This window comes from Pimephales promelas, chromosome 8, assembly GCF_988280905.1.
Source record: "Pimephales promelas chromosome 8, fPimPro1.hap1.1, whole genome shotgun sequence".
Classification (NCBI taxonomy): Eukaryota; Metazoa; Chordata; class Actinopteri; order Cypriniformes; family Leuciscidae; genus Pimephales; species Pimephales promelas.
In genome coordinates, this window is record NC_142776.1 from 1976748 (window position 1) to 1991438 (window position 14691).

At 35.1% G+C, this 14691-nt stretch overlaps 1 protein-coding gene across 4 annotated transcripts in view; it reads right to left on the bottom strand.

The window, feature by feature from the left end:
* dlgap4b (DLG associated protein 4b) overlaps positions 1 to 14691 on the bottom strand; it is a 179049-nt gene that overhangs the window by 103375 nt on the left and 60983 nt on the right. For all 4 annotated transcript variants that reach the window (XM_089133708.1, XM_089133707.1, XM_039656519.2 and 1 more), the window contains exon 2: positions 11926 to 12136. The gene's annotated coding sequence lies outside the window, so the exon portion shown is untranslated. The remainder of the gene's footprint in view (positions 1 to 11925; positions 12137 to 14691) is intronic.

Sequence of the window (14691 nt, forward strand, 5' to 3'; positions counted from 1 at the left end):
TTTATGACGGTCTTCTGTAGCAGATGTGAGCTGTGGTCACGGTCAAACCGCTAAAAATACATCTCCTCCTCTCTCTCAAGGCTTGTCACGCTTGTGTCTCTTCAGTTTCTGAGTCTTTCTTGCTCGAGGCAGGTGTGCTTCTGAAAGATTCATTCGTAGCCCGAGGGTTTTCCGCAGCCGTTTTTATTTAGTTTGTTCAACTCGTTTTACACGAGTTGAACAAACTAAAACTTCACCACGTATTCCAGACACGAATGATCGCTTTTCTGATCACACACACAGTTTTCATACGCTGAACGAGGACAAAAAACGCTCACAGAGAGCACAACACACCAGCAAAAGCAAAAACCCATTTACATTTTATAGTGCTGTCGAACGATTAAAATATTTAATCGCGATTAATCGCATTAATGTCACAGTTAACTCGCGATTAATCTGACATTTTTATCTATTCTAAATGTCTCTTGATTTCTTTTTGTCACATTATTTTTTCCCATTTTAAAAGTGCAAAAGTTTTTTTATTGATAACAACATTGGCATATAGTGTGTTCAATTTCACACTAACGTTCTCACGCAAATAATCTCTCAATGTAACTTTGATCTCAGATCACTTTGGTCTCATCAATGGGACAATTTGCCAACTTTTTTTAAAGTAAACTTTCAATTCAGAATCTTATTGGCGTCCATTTCAGCGTTTCGCGATCGTCATTCTCGCACAACGTAACGTTAACCTACTATTTGGCCGGCTCGCAGACCCAAACAAGTGTGTGCGGTGTGCCTGTTGTTTAGTTTCCGGTCACATAAAACACTTTATTTTAATGATACACTTAAGACAATCTGCTAAGTTTGCAACTATAAATGTCAACTAACTAAAACACAGAGGCACACACACACACTCCTGACACCCTGGGGATAATATCACTTCATCTGAAAAGGTAAAAAATAAGGTAATAAATAGCACTTCTGCAGATTTCCAGCAAGAGAGCAGGATATTTGATTCAGCCAATTTGCTGTTGCGTTTAATTAAATGCCTGAAGTAGTTAGGCTGCATCCCAATTAGCATTGCATTATAGTTTATGAGACCAGGATTAGCGCATCTCAGATCACAGTACACGCAAAATAATATGCCAAAGGTGTCCAGATGGGACACTATTTTAGTGGATTACTCAATTATACATCCATGCATGCTTTTTTGGGCTAATATCGCCCACGGCTATATTGAGGAAATGTGATGCCAGTGAAGTTGTTAAAAGTCTGAACTAAAAGTGAAATAATGAATTTCAAGGTAATGTAAATGCAATCACAAAAAGAATGCAACAGGTGCGATTTTATGACTGCACAGTATTTCCCAGTAGTACTTTATTTTAGTTAATATATTCCAGGCAAAAATTGTACGTCTGTTGTAGATAAAAGTTATCATATTTCTGGCAAAATATGTTCTTGTGCAATGTCATTTTGACATCTGTGGGTTGTAAATTAAATGCACAGAATGATAAAAATTTAATTTATTGGCTAAACTAAACTACTTAACGTTAAGCCAAAAAAAAAATATATCTGATTGTACCCCTTTATTACCTAAAACTTAAAAAATATTTTAACTTAGAAACTTAGAAACATAAGTTTAACTTAGAAAAATAAGTAACCTGGTTGCCTTAAAATTTTAAGTTGATTGAACTGGAAAAAGTGAGTTAATACAATGGAGATTGATTCATCAGAAACTAAAAATAATAAGTTATCTGAACTAAATAAATTATTTAAGTTGATTTGACAAAAGAAAAAAATGTGATAACAAATCTTGAGAATATTTTTTTTTACAGTGTGGTTGCCTTAAAATTTTAAGTTCATTGAAATTGAAATACAATGAAGGAGATTAATTTAATCACCAGAAACTCAAAATATTATGTTATCTGAACTAAATAAATTATTTAAGTTGATTTGACAAAAGAAAAAATGTTGTAATGATTACATATGGGAGTACTCTATAATTACAGAAAAGTACACTGTAATTTAGATTTACTCACGCAGTTGGTTTGTGGGTCGTGTTACTTCTCTCAAAAACATCCTTCAACTTTTTAGCCTATACATAAATGTAAATGCAGAGTTTCTAAGTGACTGTGTACAGCATGATCAACAGAGAATGTGATTTTAGTGCATTTTATGGATTTACCCTACATTAATTAACTCGATTATGAAATATTTCTGAGTACAACACAACAGCTGCAACTGATGAGATAAGAACAACCTGACTGCAAAACAGCAAACCTCACTGATAATCTGAGCTACAAACACAAGCCAATAAATAAACGTCAGAAGCTCGCAACTGAATTATGTATTTGCCAGACCAGACCTCTCTTTCTACCTTCTTCAAAAGTGTGATTTTTCATTCAGTGCTAATTTGAGAAAGACAAACAGCTCGGGGCTTTCAGGACAGCCTGCTTGACATTTTCACAGCTTCAATTATTCACACTTTTGACAATACAGCCGACAGCCCAAAAGGGTACCGCCGCTAAATGAATAGAGCATGTTATTTTCTCTTTTCTCTCTTTTTCTGGCAGTTTTCTCTTTCCTGCTCATGTCCTTCTTTCTGTCTGTCTAGTATAAATTCCTCCTCAAAATATGGGCCGCGCAGAAAGGTCAGAATCAGCATATTTCCCCATGCGTCGGTCAGATACAGTGTGTATTTAACGAAGCGGCACGACATAACAGGACACGCGCTGTGATTTATAAGCTATAAAAACGACATGAAACAGCCCATTACTTCCATAATCAATTTCTGAGCAATGCATGATACAATAGTAGCCTACACTTATAAAAATTATCATGATTTTAACAGTAAAAGACTGTAAAAATGCTACAGTGAAAAATTGTTAATTGGTTAACAGAAAGATTCCGTAATATATACGGTAAATAACTGTGATGGTAATGTAATTTTACTGTAAAATACTGTTACATTTACAGTTGAAAAACAGTGAGAATAAGTCGTTGTATAATTTACAGCGAAAAAATGTAAATTGACATTCCCTCAATTCCCTGCGTGACATTTCACATTTAATGTATTTAAACTGTTTCTTCATAATGTTTGTAATCAGTTATGTACATTAAGGTTTTATGTTACATTTAATGTTGTTAAATTAATGCTTATTGTATTTTTTAAATTTCAACATGTTACTATGATGGTGTTTAATGTTTGTGTGAATGACACTGTGCCGCTTCTTTATAATAGTATGAACTTTACTGTGGAAGATTATGAAGATCTTTGATTGGTCATGTGACTCATCACTGCTGTGATTGTTGGCTGTCAGTGTATTACAATTGAACAAAACAGATATTAATACTTCAAAAGGTCAGTAAATTAACATTATATCAGATAATGAAATACGGTTGATTGCTGTAAAATTAATTACGGTTAAAAGTCTGTAAAACCTAAAATGCTGCAACCATATTTTTAACAGGAAAACTCTATAACCACAGCTGCCAGTTTTTTCCCATAAATTTAACGGATTTTTAATTTTTATGTACAACAATGAGGAAAGTTATTAATATTCCATAGTTCTGGCCGAAATTAAGTTGAAAATGAAAGTAATTTCCGGACTGACGCAATTAAGATTATGAAGACAAACATCTTTGGAATAATGTGCAACTGACCATAAATGTCTATCAGGAAAATAAATCGGTTGACTTTCGGTTTTAATGTTGCCTTTAAGCAAATTTCACCGTCTACTGTAAAAAATAATCGTAATTTTAACGGTAAAAGACTACAGTGCAAAACTGTTAATTGGTTAACAGAAAGTTTCCATATTATACGGTATATAACTTGTGATAGATCTCATGGTACAGTACGTTCAGTGTAATTTTACTGTAAAATGCCATTAAATTTACAGTTTTTGAAAGTGAAAAAGAACAACTCGTTGTATAATTTACAGTGAAAAAACATAAATTGACATTCAATTCCCTGTGTGACACTTCACATTTGATGATTTTTTTTATTGAAATAACTGGGTTCCTCATAATTTTCTTGTTTTTTTTTTGTACATTGAGGTTTTATGTTACATTTAATGTTGTTTAATTGATGTTTATTGCATTTTTTAATTGAATGTGTGTTACCATGATGCTGTTTAATGTAAGTATTAACCTTATGATGTGATGAGCGTTGATTGATCATGTAACTGTCATCTCTGCTGTGATGATTGTTGGTTGTCAGTGTATTACGGTAACACATATCAATACTTCAATGCATACTTAACATTATATCAGATAGTGAAATACGATTTATTACTGTAAATTTTAAGTTTAAAAGAGTCTGTAAAACCAACTGTATTTGCTACTGTATTTTTGACGGTAAAGTTCTGGCAACCACAGCTGCCGTTTTTTTACCGTAAAAATTCCGGTTTTATATTTTCCAATCTCTCACGCAGGGGTTTGTGAGGAAAATTGTGTTGTAAAGAAAACAGAACAGAGTGTTTCAACTCCTTTTTGTTCATCTCTCTCTCCTCCCAATGGATGAAGACTGAAATCATGCAGAACCGCTCGTCTTCATTCCTGCAGATACTCAATACGAGGAAGTGCATGAATAATGTAGACGCTCTGCTTTATCAGCGGGCCGCTTCTGTCCAGATAGTGTTATAGTCACAATGACACGTCCTTCGCTTTTACACACAGCAGTCTTTCATGGGCAATTAGGCCTATTTGTCCTCCCGTATGTAGGTCAGAACCATCAGAGCTGTGATTTGTTTCATATAAAAATCACTGCTGGGATTTAGAAGGTCATTTGAAAGCTAAAATAGCTCGAGGAGAGCGCTTCCTCCGAGGTCTGAGTGACACACCAGAGAGAACAGTGACATTTCAGAATTAACATAGTGAAAGTCTTTTCTGCTGATGGATTTAACGACATGACGCTTAAAAGCAAAAACACAAATCTGATTTACTGACGTCACCGCAAAACCCATGATCTCGCTACAACCTTCACAATTCGTGGAAAGTAGGGTAAAATAGTCAATTTTTATCATTTTAAAATATTATAGCTCATTCAAAAGTTTTTTTTTTAAAAGAAATTAATACTTTTATTCTGCAAGGATGCATTAAACTGAAGCATTCATAAAAAGAGTTCAAAGCTTTAGAATTTTTAATAAATGCTGTTCTTTTGAACTCTCTATTCATCAAAGAATCTTGCAAAAAAGGTTGATTTCCACAAAAATATGAAGCAGCTCAACTGTTTTTCAAAATTGAACATAATTATAAAGGTTTCTCGAGCAGCAAATCCTAATATAGAGTGCCGAAGTGATGACGTCACTTTGTAGGACGACTCGGAAGCTAGCGGCGCATGCCTCGGTCGAAAAGCAATGCATTTTCCCCATAGACTTTTGGAAAATCGCAAAAAATAAAATCTGTGTTTAACAAAGGGTTGTGACCCTTACACGTTTTGTCTAGCAAGAAAATCTTTACAAGTTAATCCAATACATTTTGAAGCCTATATAAAGATTTTAAAAAACACAATCAGACACAATAAAGTTTAAAAAACCACGAGCAGGTTATAACTGTGTGTTGTCATAGATCAAAACGTGAAAATATTTAGAGGGTTTGTTCTCCACAGACCTTATTTCAGGCCATTTAGCAAAAACCCATTCAAAAATCCCAGAGCGAGAGTGCTAAAATGCTAACTCACTTCCGCGTTTTGGCCTACAGAGTGACGTCGTAACTTCGGCACTCTATTGGAGTGATTTCTGAAGGATCATGTGACACTGAAGACTGGAGTAATGATGCTGAAAATACAGCTTTCATCACGGGAATAAATTACATTCATATATAAACCAGTTCTTCTAATTTGCAATAATATTTCACCATATTACTGTTTTATTGTATTTTTAAACAAATAAAAGGCAGTCTTTTTGAGAATACCTTGAGGCGGATGGGCTACAACAGCAGAAGACCCCACCGGGTACCACTCATCTCCACTACAAATAGGAAAAAGAGGCGACAATTTGCAAGAGCTCACCAAAATTGGACAGTTGAAGACTGTAAAAATGTTCCCTGGTCTGATGAGTCTCGATTTCTGATGGTAGAGTCAGAATGAGAGCATGGATCCATCATGCCTTGTTCCCACTGTGCAGGCTGGTGGTGGTGGTGGTGTAATGGTTTTCTTGGCACACTTTAGGCCCCTTAGTGCCAATCGGGCATCGTTTAAATGCCACAGCCTACCTGAGCATTGTTTCTGACCATGTCCATCTCTTTTCTTGAGTTGACTGTAGTAAAATGGCCACCACAGTCACCAGATCTCAACCCAATAGAGCATCTTTGGGATGTGGTGGAACGGGAGCTTCATCCCACAAATCTCCATCAACACCAAGATGCGATCCGATCAATATGGGCCGACATTTCTAAAGAATTCCTTGTTGAATCAATGCCACGTAGAATTAAGGCAGAAAGGGGGTCAAACACAGTATTAGTATGGTGCACGAGTGCGACTGTGGCAGTGATGGAGCTGGTGTTCACATCACAACAAAACCAGATCAATATTTTCATAAACACTGGAAGAAAGCGTTCATTTGACCGACTTTTCTAAGAGCTCCACTTTATCATCGCCGACCTGCAATACGGTTATTGATTTAGAGATTTAATGGACTTGTGAATTTGGTCTCTGCTCCAAGAATGTACATCAGTTGTTTCTAATCATAAGCAACACTGTAGCAATGCCATCATTAGCTAAACTGAGCAATGCACAAAGTAACCTCGTTCACGGCCTCGAGATAAGACATCGGTCGCTTCCAGTTCGGCGCAAGCGCGTATTGAGCCCGCTAAAGCAGTGGGACTTATTCAGGCCAGTGGAAAACACACCACACACATGCTTACTGAAATAGTGCTGCTAAAGTGAATGTTAATTTGGTGGCATAAAGACACAGCTGGTGCTGCGAGACGCGAACATTGTGTCACATTTCAGCACACAGAAAGAGCTCTCAGCCTGAGCCCTGTTTAAATATGAGTAAGCGCTATTGAAAAGGCTATTGATCTGGCAATGATTAGCAGTCCATTCATGGCCTTTGCTGAGACTGTTGGCCCTCGCTCTCTTATTGACTCGCTGTGATGCACTGGCTTCCGCCCATTCAAGAGAAGCCTGTGTGTGCGTTCACAATGGCAGACTGAGATAAGATAGAGACTTCACTGCTGTTTGAGGGCTCTCCTTTGGGAAGATCGTTTCTAATGAAAGCCAGAGTCAATGTTTGTGTGGCCATCAACAACATAAAGCAAAACTTGGAGGTAATAAGTCCATAAAATACTACAAATCTGTGCATTTAGTGTTGAGTTTAGAGCATGCAACGGATCTGCAAGCACACATTTATTTACTCTCAAACTTTACTGACACGTCGGCTCTGGTACAAAACATACACTCTAAAAATGCTGAGTTGTTTTAACCCAATTTTGGGTCCAAACTCAAACATTGGGTTAAAATGTAATTTAAAAATGTAACCCAATTGCTGGGTTTGTCCATATTTGACCCAAAATTGGGTTAAAACATCCCAGCATTTTTTAGAGTGTAATATTAATTACGTTAACTATATATGTACCAATTTAGAGTTACGGTTTTAGGGTTACTCGCTTAAAATTGTTGGGTTAAAAATAACCCAACGAATAACCCAACTATGGAGTGGTATAGCACCTTCCCAGCTGTGGGTTATTTTTAACCCAATTCATTGGGTTAAACTCTAGTTGGGTTAAATAACCCAACAGTTGAGTTAAATATTTAAAAAGGCTATTTAACCCAACAGTCGGGTTATTTCTAGAAATTACCCAACGATTTAAAAAAAATACCCAATATTTTTCTAAAATAACCCAACATATTGATCCAATATGTGTAACCCAACAGTTTGGTTAAACAAATAACCCAACGTTTTTTAAATGCAAGTAACTTGACCCAAATTTGACTTGACCCATATTTGACCCAAAGTTGAGTTGTTTTAACTCAACTTTGGGTCAAATATGGACAAACCCAAACATTGGGTTAAAAATATCATTAAAAATTTTACCCAGTGGCTGGGTTTGTCCATATTTGACCCAAAGTTGCGTTAAAACAACCCAGCATTTTTTTAGAGTACAATGTAACTACGTCACCTTAAAATAAGATGTAAACAACATTTGTTACAGCATTTATTACACTCTAAACAATGCTGGGTTGTTTTAACCCAAAATTGGGTAAAATATGGACAAACCCAATATTGGGTTAAAAAAATGTCATTTAAAAATGTAACCCAACTTAAACTTTCACTTTCAACTGTACATTTTTTTTTTTTACATTTTTAACCCAACATTTGGGTTTGCCCATATTTAACCCAACTTTGGGTTTAAATAACCCAGCATTTTTTTATAGTGTAAACTAGGCTAATGTTAATCTATAAATACACTATTATTTATTGTTAAAACATCTTTGTTCATAATACAACTTCAAATAGTATTAGTATAAATGAACCTTAATCAAGATTACTAATAAAGTACGGTTCGTTGTTATTTCATTTTAACCATTGAATTAATGAACACTAAGCTACAGAAACTTGTTGTAAAATATGACCACAATAATTGTGTACCTTTGAGCTAAATCTATAGCAGCATTGCATGTATTTTATTCAATCATTTGAATTAAAAATGGGACTATGCGTAATGTGTAATGCGTAATGTCTTCGTGCGAGATGCTCTTTGCTGGCTAAGTAGAGCACTCCAAATCTGTCATGATGAGGCTCTGGGATCAGTTAAGATGCCATGTAGATGTAGACAGCAATGCAGAGTCTTAGCATGACACTTTCACTTTCATCAGGACACTCATCTACGGTCAGTGAAGTTGCAAAAAAACATTAGATTAGACGATAATCTTAAATTTGTAGACAAAGGGCCGGTTCATACAGTAGAAACACGAGACGCAGGTTAAATCTGCGACAGTTGAGTGCATGAAATCGGCCAAATTCTCTATTCCCAACATAATTAATTAATAATTTCTTCAAACTTAGAAAACTGGCAGATTTAAAAAAAAAAAAAAGATTTAAATTGAACTCTGTCATGGAAACTAGCATGCATAAACCTTAAATATGATATTACACTGCAGCCACATTGGACCAGACGCATGATTCAGTTACAGGCGCCACCTTCTGGTCAGACGCGGGACTTCATTCAACGTGCGACTGCCCCAGTGCATGATGGGTATTCTATCGTCTAGCCATGGAATTTTCTATTTGCAATTTTTAGTGTGAACACATGCACTACTCGCTCTATTTATACTAGAAAACAGGATAGTGCATATGGTTAAAGGCATCCGTCTATTCAATGTTTACAGTGAAAAACAATGGAAAAGTAGCGCAGTGGAATGGAAAAGCGCACGTGAACATGCACTTCTAATGTCGCCTACAGCATGTGTTGTATACTGTGTATATTATGGTCTTTGTGCTACATAAACTGCTGATATATGGTATGCAAAATGACCTCACGAGAAAAGTAATTTCATTTTCCCATGTCTGGGCTGAGTGGCAGTAAAGTGAACTTGAAGGTGAACCTGTATTTGCAAATGTTTGTGAAGAAACAAACAAATTAGTTAATAATACAAATGGGAACACTTTACAATAAGGGCTTATTTGTTAACACTACACTCTCAGAAAAAAGGTACAAAAGCTGTCACTGGGGCTGTTCCTTTTCAAAAAGTAAACTTTTGTCCATTTTAGGTGCTAATAAGTACATTTTAAGTGCTAATATGTTCATTTTAAGTGTACATTTTAGGTGCTAACATTTTAGATGCTAATAAGTAAATTTCAGGTGCTAATATGTACATTTTAGGTGTTAATATGTACATTTTAAGTGCTAATATGTACATTTTAAGTGTTAATATGTACATTTTAGGTGCTAATAAGTACATTTTAGGTGCTTATATGTTCATTTTAAGTGTACATTTTAGGTGCTAACATTTTAGATGCTAATAAGTAAATTTCAGGTGCTAATATGTACATTTTAGGTGTTAATATGTCCATTTTAGGTGCTAATATGTCCATTTCAGGAGCTAATATGTCCATTTTAGATCCTAATATGTACATTTTAGGTGGTAATATGTACATTTTGGGTGCTAATATGTACATTTCAGGTGCTAATATGTACCACTAAGGTACCAATATGCAGCCTTTGGGTACAAAAGTGTACCTTTTGAAAAGGTACAGCCCCAGTGACAGCCTTTGTACATTTTGTTCTGAGAGTGTATAGTTAAAGCATTCACTAACTTAGCATTTATAAATGTTATTAATAGTTCACACTGCATTAAACTGATGTTAACTTACAACTTATTAATGTTTTAGTATGTTGAGATTAACATCAAGAATAATAAATGCGGTGGAAGTGCAGTTCATTGCTAGTTTAACTAATGCAGAAATGCAACCTCACTGTAAAGTGTTACCAATGTGATATAGCTGCAATATTATACCATCATAAATTAAACTGAAACGCCACAACGCTGCTATAAAACAGCACAAGCTGAAAGAATGTGCAGTGCAGTATAAAATGCAGCAAATATCCAGGTCTTCTGTGAGTTTCTAAAACAGTGTGTCCAAATGTTCCCAGAGAAGAATCAAGCGTTTGCCAAGAGCAGACTCACACATGACAGATACAACTCAACAAATGAGGGAGAACACAACTATCTGAGCAATTACTTGTATTTCTGAAGCTGTAAAAAGCACAGACATTCGTTATGCAACACAAAGATCAGTATAGAGTTATGGACAAACTTTCTGATGTAAATGTCATGCAATCACAAAAATGGGCATTTTGCATAAAGTTATGAAATTGCAGAACAAAAACAAGAATAATGGAGCTGGAAGCAAGAGCTGTGGCTTCAAATCTGCTCTGTTTATCTATTATCTTAAAGATGTCTGTGTGATGAGACTGAAAACACACGAGCTTAAACGGCTTCAGTCACATATGATGATACAGAACAGCTTAGTTTGAACAAAAAGGCTTATTTTAAAAGAAATATGAAAAACACAGCACAAATAATACTTATATTGACCCCGTGAGACAATCAAACTGCTTTTCTGACAGAATCAAGCCCTATTTTTGCATTTTTGCATCATGTCAATGTGTAAAACCGCACATATTTCAATGCACACCTCGCTTTTTAAATTCATACAGCAACACAAACATTTAACTTTGGACTTTACTGAAACCATTGCCTCGATCGAGAGACCATCACTTCAGCTTCACACTCGATTCATATGTGATTCACCATCACATACACAACAGGATAGTTCATCCAAAAAATTAAACTCATCCCATTATTATCCAGCTGAAACCGTATGGATTACTGTTATGATGGATGGATGCGCTTTTTCAGGCTTCAAAATCTCAGTTAACTCCCATTATAAAGCTTGAAAGAGCCAGGATATTATTCAGTATAACTGTATTGCGATTGGCTGAAAGAAGAAGAAAGTCATATAAACCCGACTTGAGGGTGAGTAGCCTAAATCATGGGATCGTTTTCATTTTTGGGTGAACTGACCCTTAGATTTTGTCGTCATTTAGTCGACTGATCAAAACAAGACATTAAAAACTAGAGCAAAAGCAACAATCATCACTAATGCTGTTTAAACCCCATAGAGGTCCGTGAGATTAGACTGACAGCGGTCATCCACTAATATCCTCGTGGCTGTGTCTCAACACATTATTAACGCACTATAGTAGCTATTCGCGTTGCGCGCAGCAGGATTATTTGCTCATCGTAGGAGCGTTTCGACTCAAAACGGGCCAGGTAGTCTAGGACTAGGTAGTCAGCTGACTAGGTTTTGAGACACAGCCCAGACAGAAACACACACGGGTTCTCTTGCAAAATAAACACACTGGCACACACAGCTCAACTCGAACAGGCTTCGGGTGTTCTGAGGTCTGGAGGTCCAGGAGATCGAGGGCTTTTACCTGTGATGTTCGGCTGACTGTCTTCCGCGGATCCTGAGAAACATTAAACTTCCCAGCGATGCTCTTCAGGTCGGGCAATCTGAGGAAACACGCCGCATTTCTCCTTAAAATCACTTTATCTCCGGCGAACGCGAAAACGAGCCACTCTGATCTCCATCACTGCGAGATTCATCCGCGAGGGGAGCGACACCAACACTGAGAGGAGAGAGATCTGTGTGTGTGTGTGTGTGTGTGTGTGTGTGTGAGAGAGAGAGAGAGAGAGAGAGAGAGAGAGATCAGCACCACGGACAGCGACACCCATCATACGTTTAACAAGTAAATAAAAGATTGTAAATAAAAGAAATCAAGCTGTCTTTGCCAATAATATAGCTCATTTTAAAGGAATACTACATTTAAAGTAACCTTTATGTTCTTTTTAAACCTGTATGACTTTCGTTCTTCAGTGAAATGCAAAGATGTTTTGCAATATTTTCACACTTCTCTTATTTATACATCTAAATTGGACAGTTTGGACAATTTTTCAGTCCAATCTCTAATAAAATAATAAAAAAAAAACTATAAAAATATCTTAGAAGTGGTATTTCCCCCCCTCACTAAATATTTTTTTAAAATAAAAATAAAAAGTATTATTATTTACATTATTATAGACTTTACATTATTATAGAGTAACACTTTATTTTAAGGTGATGTAGTTACCGTGCAGTTATTATAGTAATAACAGTAAATTATGCATAATTGCAAGTAACTAACCCTAAATCAATCCATAACTGTAACGCTATAGTAAGTTCATGTTTGTATTTAATGTATAAAATATTAGTACTTATTTGAGTATAGGCCTAAATACTAATGTACACTGAAAAAAATAATATGCTTTATCTAATCAATAAAATTGTGGCAACATATTACAAGCAATATTATTAATTAAATTGTACAAATTAGAATTAATTAGAATGTTAATTTGATTAACTATTACTCAATTCTAATTTGTTCAATTTAATAAATAATATTGCTTGTAATCGGATGCCACAATTTTATTGATTAGATAAAGCATATTCATTTTTACAGTGTAAAAGGTTACAGTTTATTTTAATGTGTCTTTGTTACACTGTCATTATACATAAGTACTTAGTAATATTAATTTACTACATGTAATTACTATAGAGTTACGGTTACGGTTTGGTTTAGGATTATTTACTTGCAATTTTGTATAATTCATAGATGTAACATATGACAGTGACAATGTAAAATAAATTGTTACTAAATTTATAAAGTGTAACCTAATTTTGATATCCATCTTTTATGGGTTTTATGTAAAGGCTACTAATCATATTGTATTATAAAGTGGGTTTATTTTTCAATGTTATTATTTTATTTGTTTAATGGTGCTTATTGTAAAGCACTTTTATTCAGCTGCACATTATTATTGTCAAATCTGCTTTACATAAACAACTCCTCCCTAAATTACAAGTAAAATTGACAAGTAAAACACAAAATGAACAGTTGAAGTTATAAGGTTATAAGGAAAGAAAGAAATTTTAATTTTGCTCAATGTATAAACCTGCCTGTAAAACGACACATAAACAAAAAGTAAATCATATATTCCTGTTTAAGTGGGTCGTTCTGGAACACAATAATCTGCAACTTGTGTCAAAATTGATGCTAATATTCAAAATTCAGACTAGATAAGACAAGCAGAACAATGACTGAAGGAACAGGACAGAAGCGTTTTAATGTTTGCAATGTCAAGCCTGAATTAAACTGAACACACACACAAATGTTCAGGAGTGGAATCAGAAACACTCGCTCTCATCTCTATTCACCCGTGTAGAAGCGCGCAGGTCGTGACACACACACACGGATGTCTTCTGGGAGGAGATGTCAGCCGTGATCTGAGGAGCTGAGTGAAGTGTGCGACTCATTTGAAGTGATTCGACGAAACGATGTATTTGGGTGCAGAGTGAACTGAGTTAAAGCAGGCAAACATGTACCACTCGTTCTTTCCATTAGGAGTCTTTATCTTATCTGAGGGGACACTCTTACAGTTCAATACCTTTAAGCTATAACTTTAAAAATAAGTGAGTTTCAGGTCCAATCCTCAAAATTAACTATAGCATGCATATTAGTAGGATATTGGCTGTTTATTAGTACTTATAAAGCACATTTTAATGCCTTATTCTGCATGATCATATTCTACATGCCTTAATCCTGCCCAATGTCTAAACGTAACAACTACCTTACTAACTATTAATAAGGAATAATTAGGAGTTTATTGAGGCAAAAATTATATGGTTAGTTAGTAGTAAGAATTGTACGGAAGCGTATTGCGTTCACTTGAAGAAAAAAATCTACTCTGTTTTTTTTTCTGAATCAACGAGTTAATTATCTCAGAATTACGAGATAATTTTTCATGGAAAAAAGTTTTTGCTCTGTTTTCTGAATTAACGAGTTAATTATCTCAGAATTACGAGATAATTTTTCATGGAAAAAAGTTTTTGCTCTGTTTTCTGAATTAACGAGTTAATTATCTCAGAATTACGAGATAATTTTTCATGGAAAAAAGTTTTTGCTCTGTTTTCTGAATTAACGAGTTAATTATCTCAGAATTACGAGATAATTTTTCATGGAAAAAAAGTTTTTGCTCTGTTTTCTGAATTAACGAGTTAATTATCTCAGAATTACGAGATAATTTTTCATGGAAAAAAAGTTTTTGCTCTGTTTTTCTGAATTAACGAGTTAATCTTAGAATTATGAGATCATTTTTTTTAT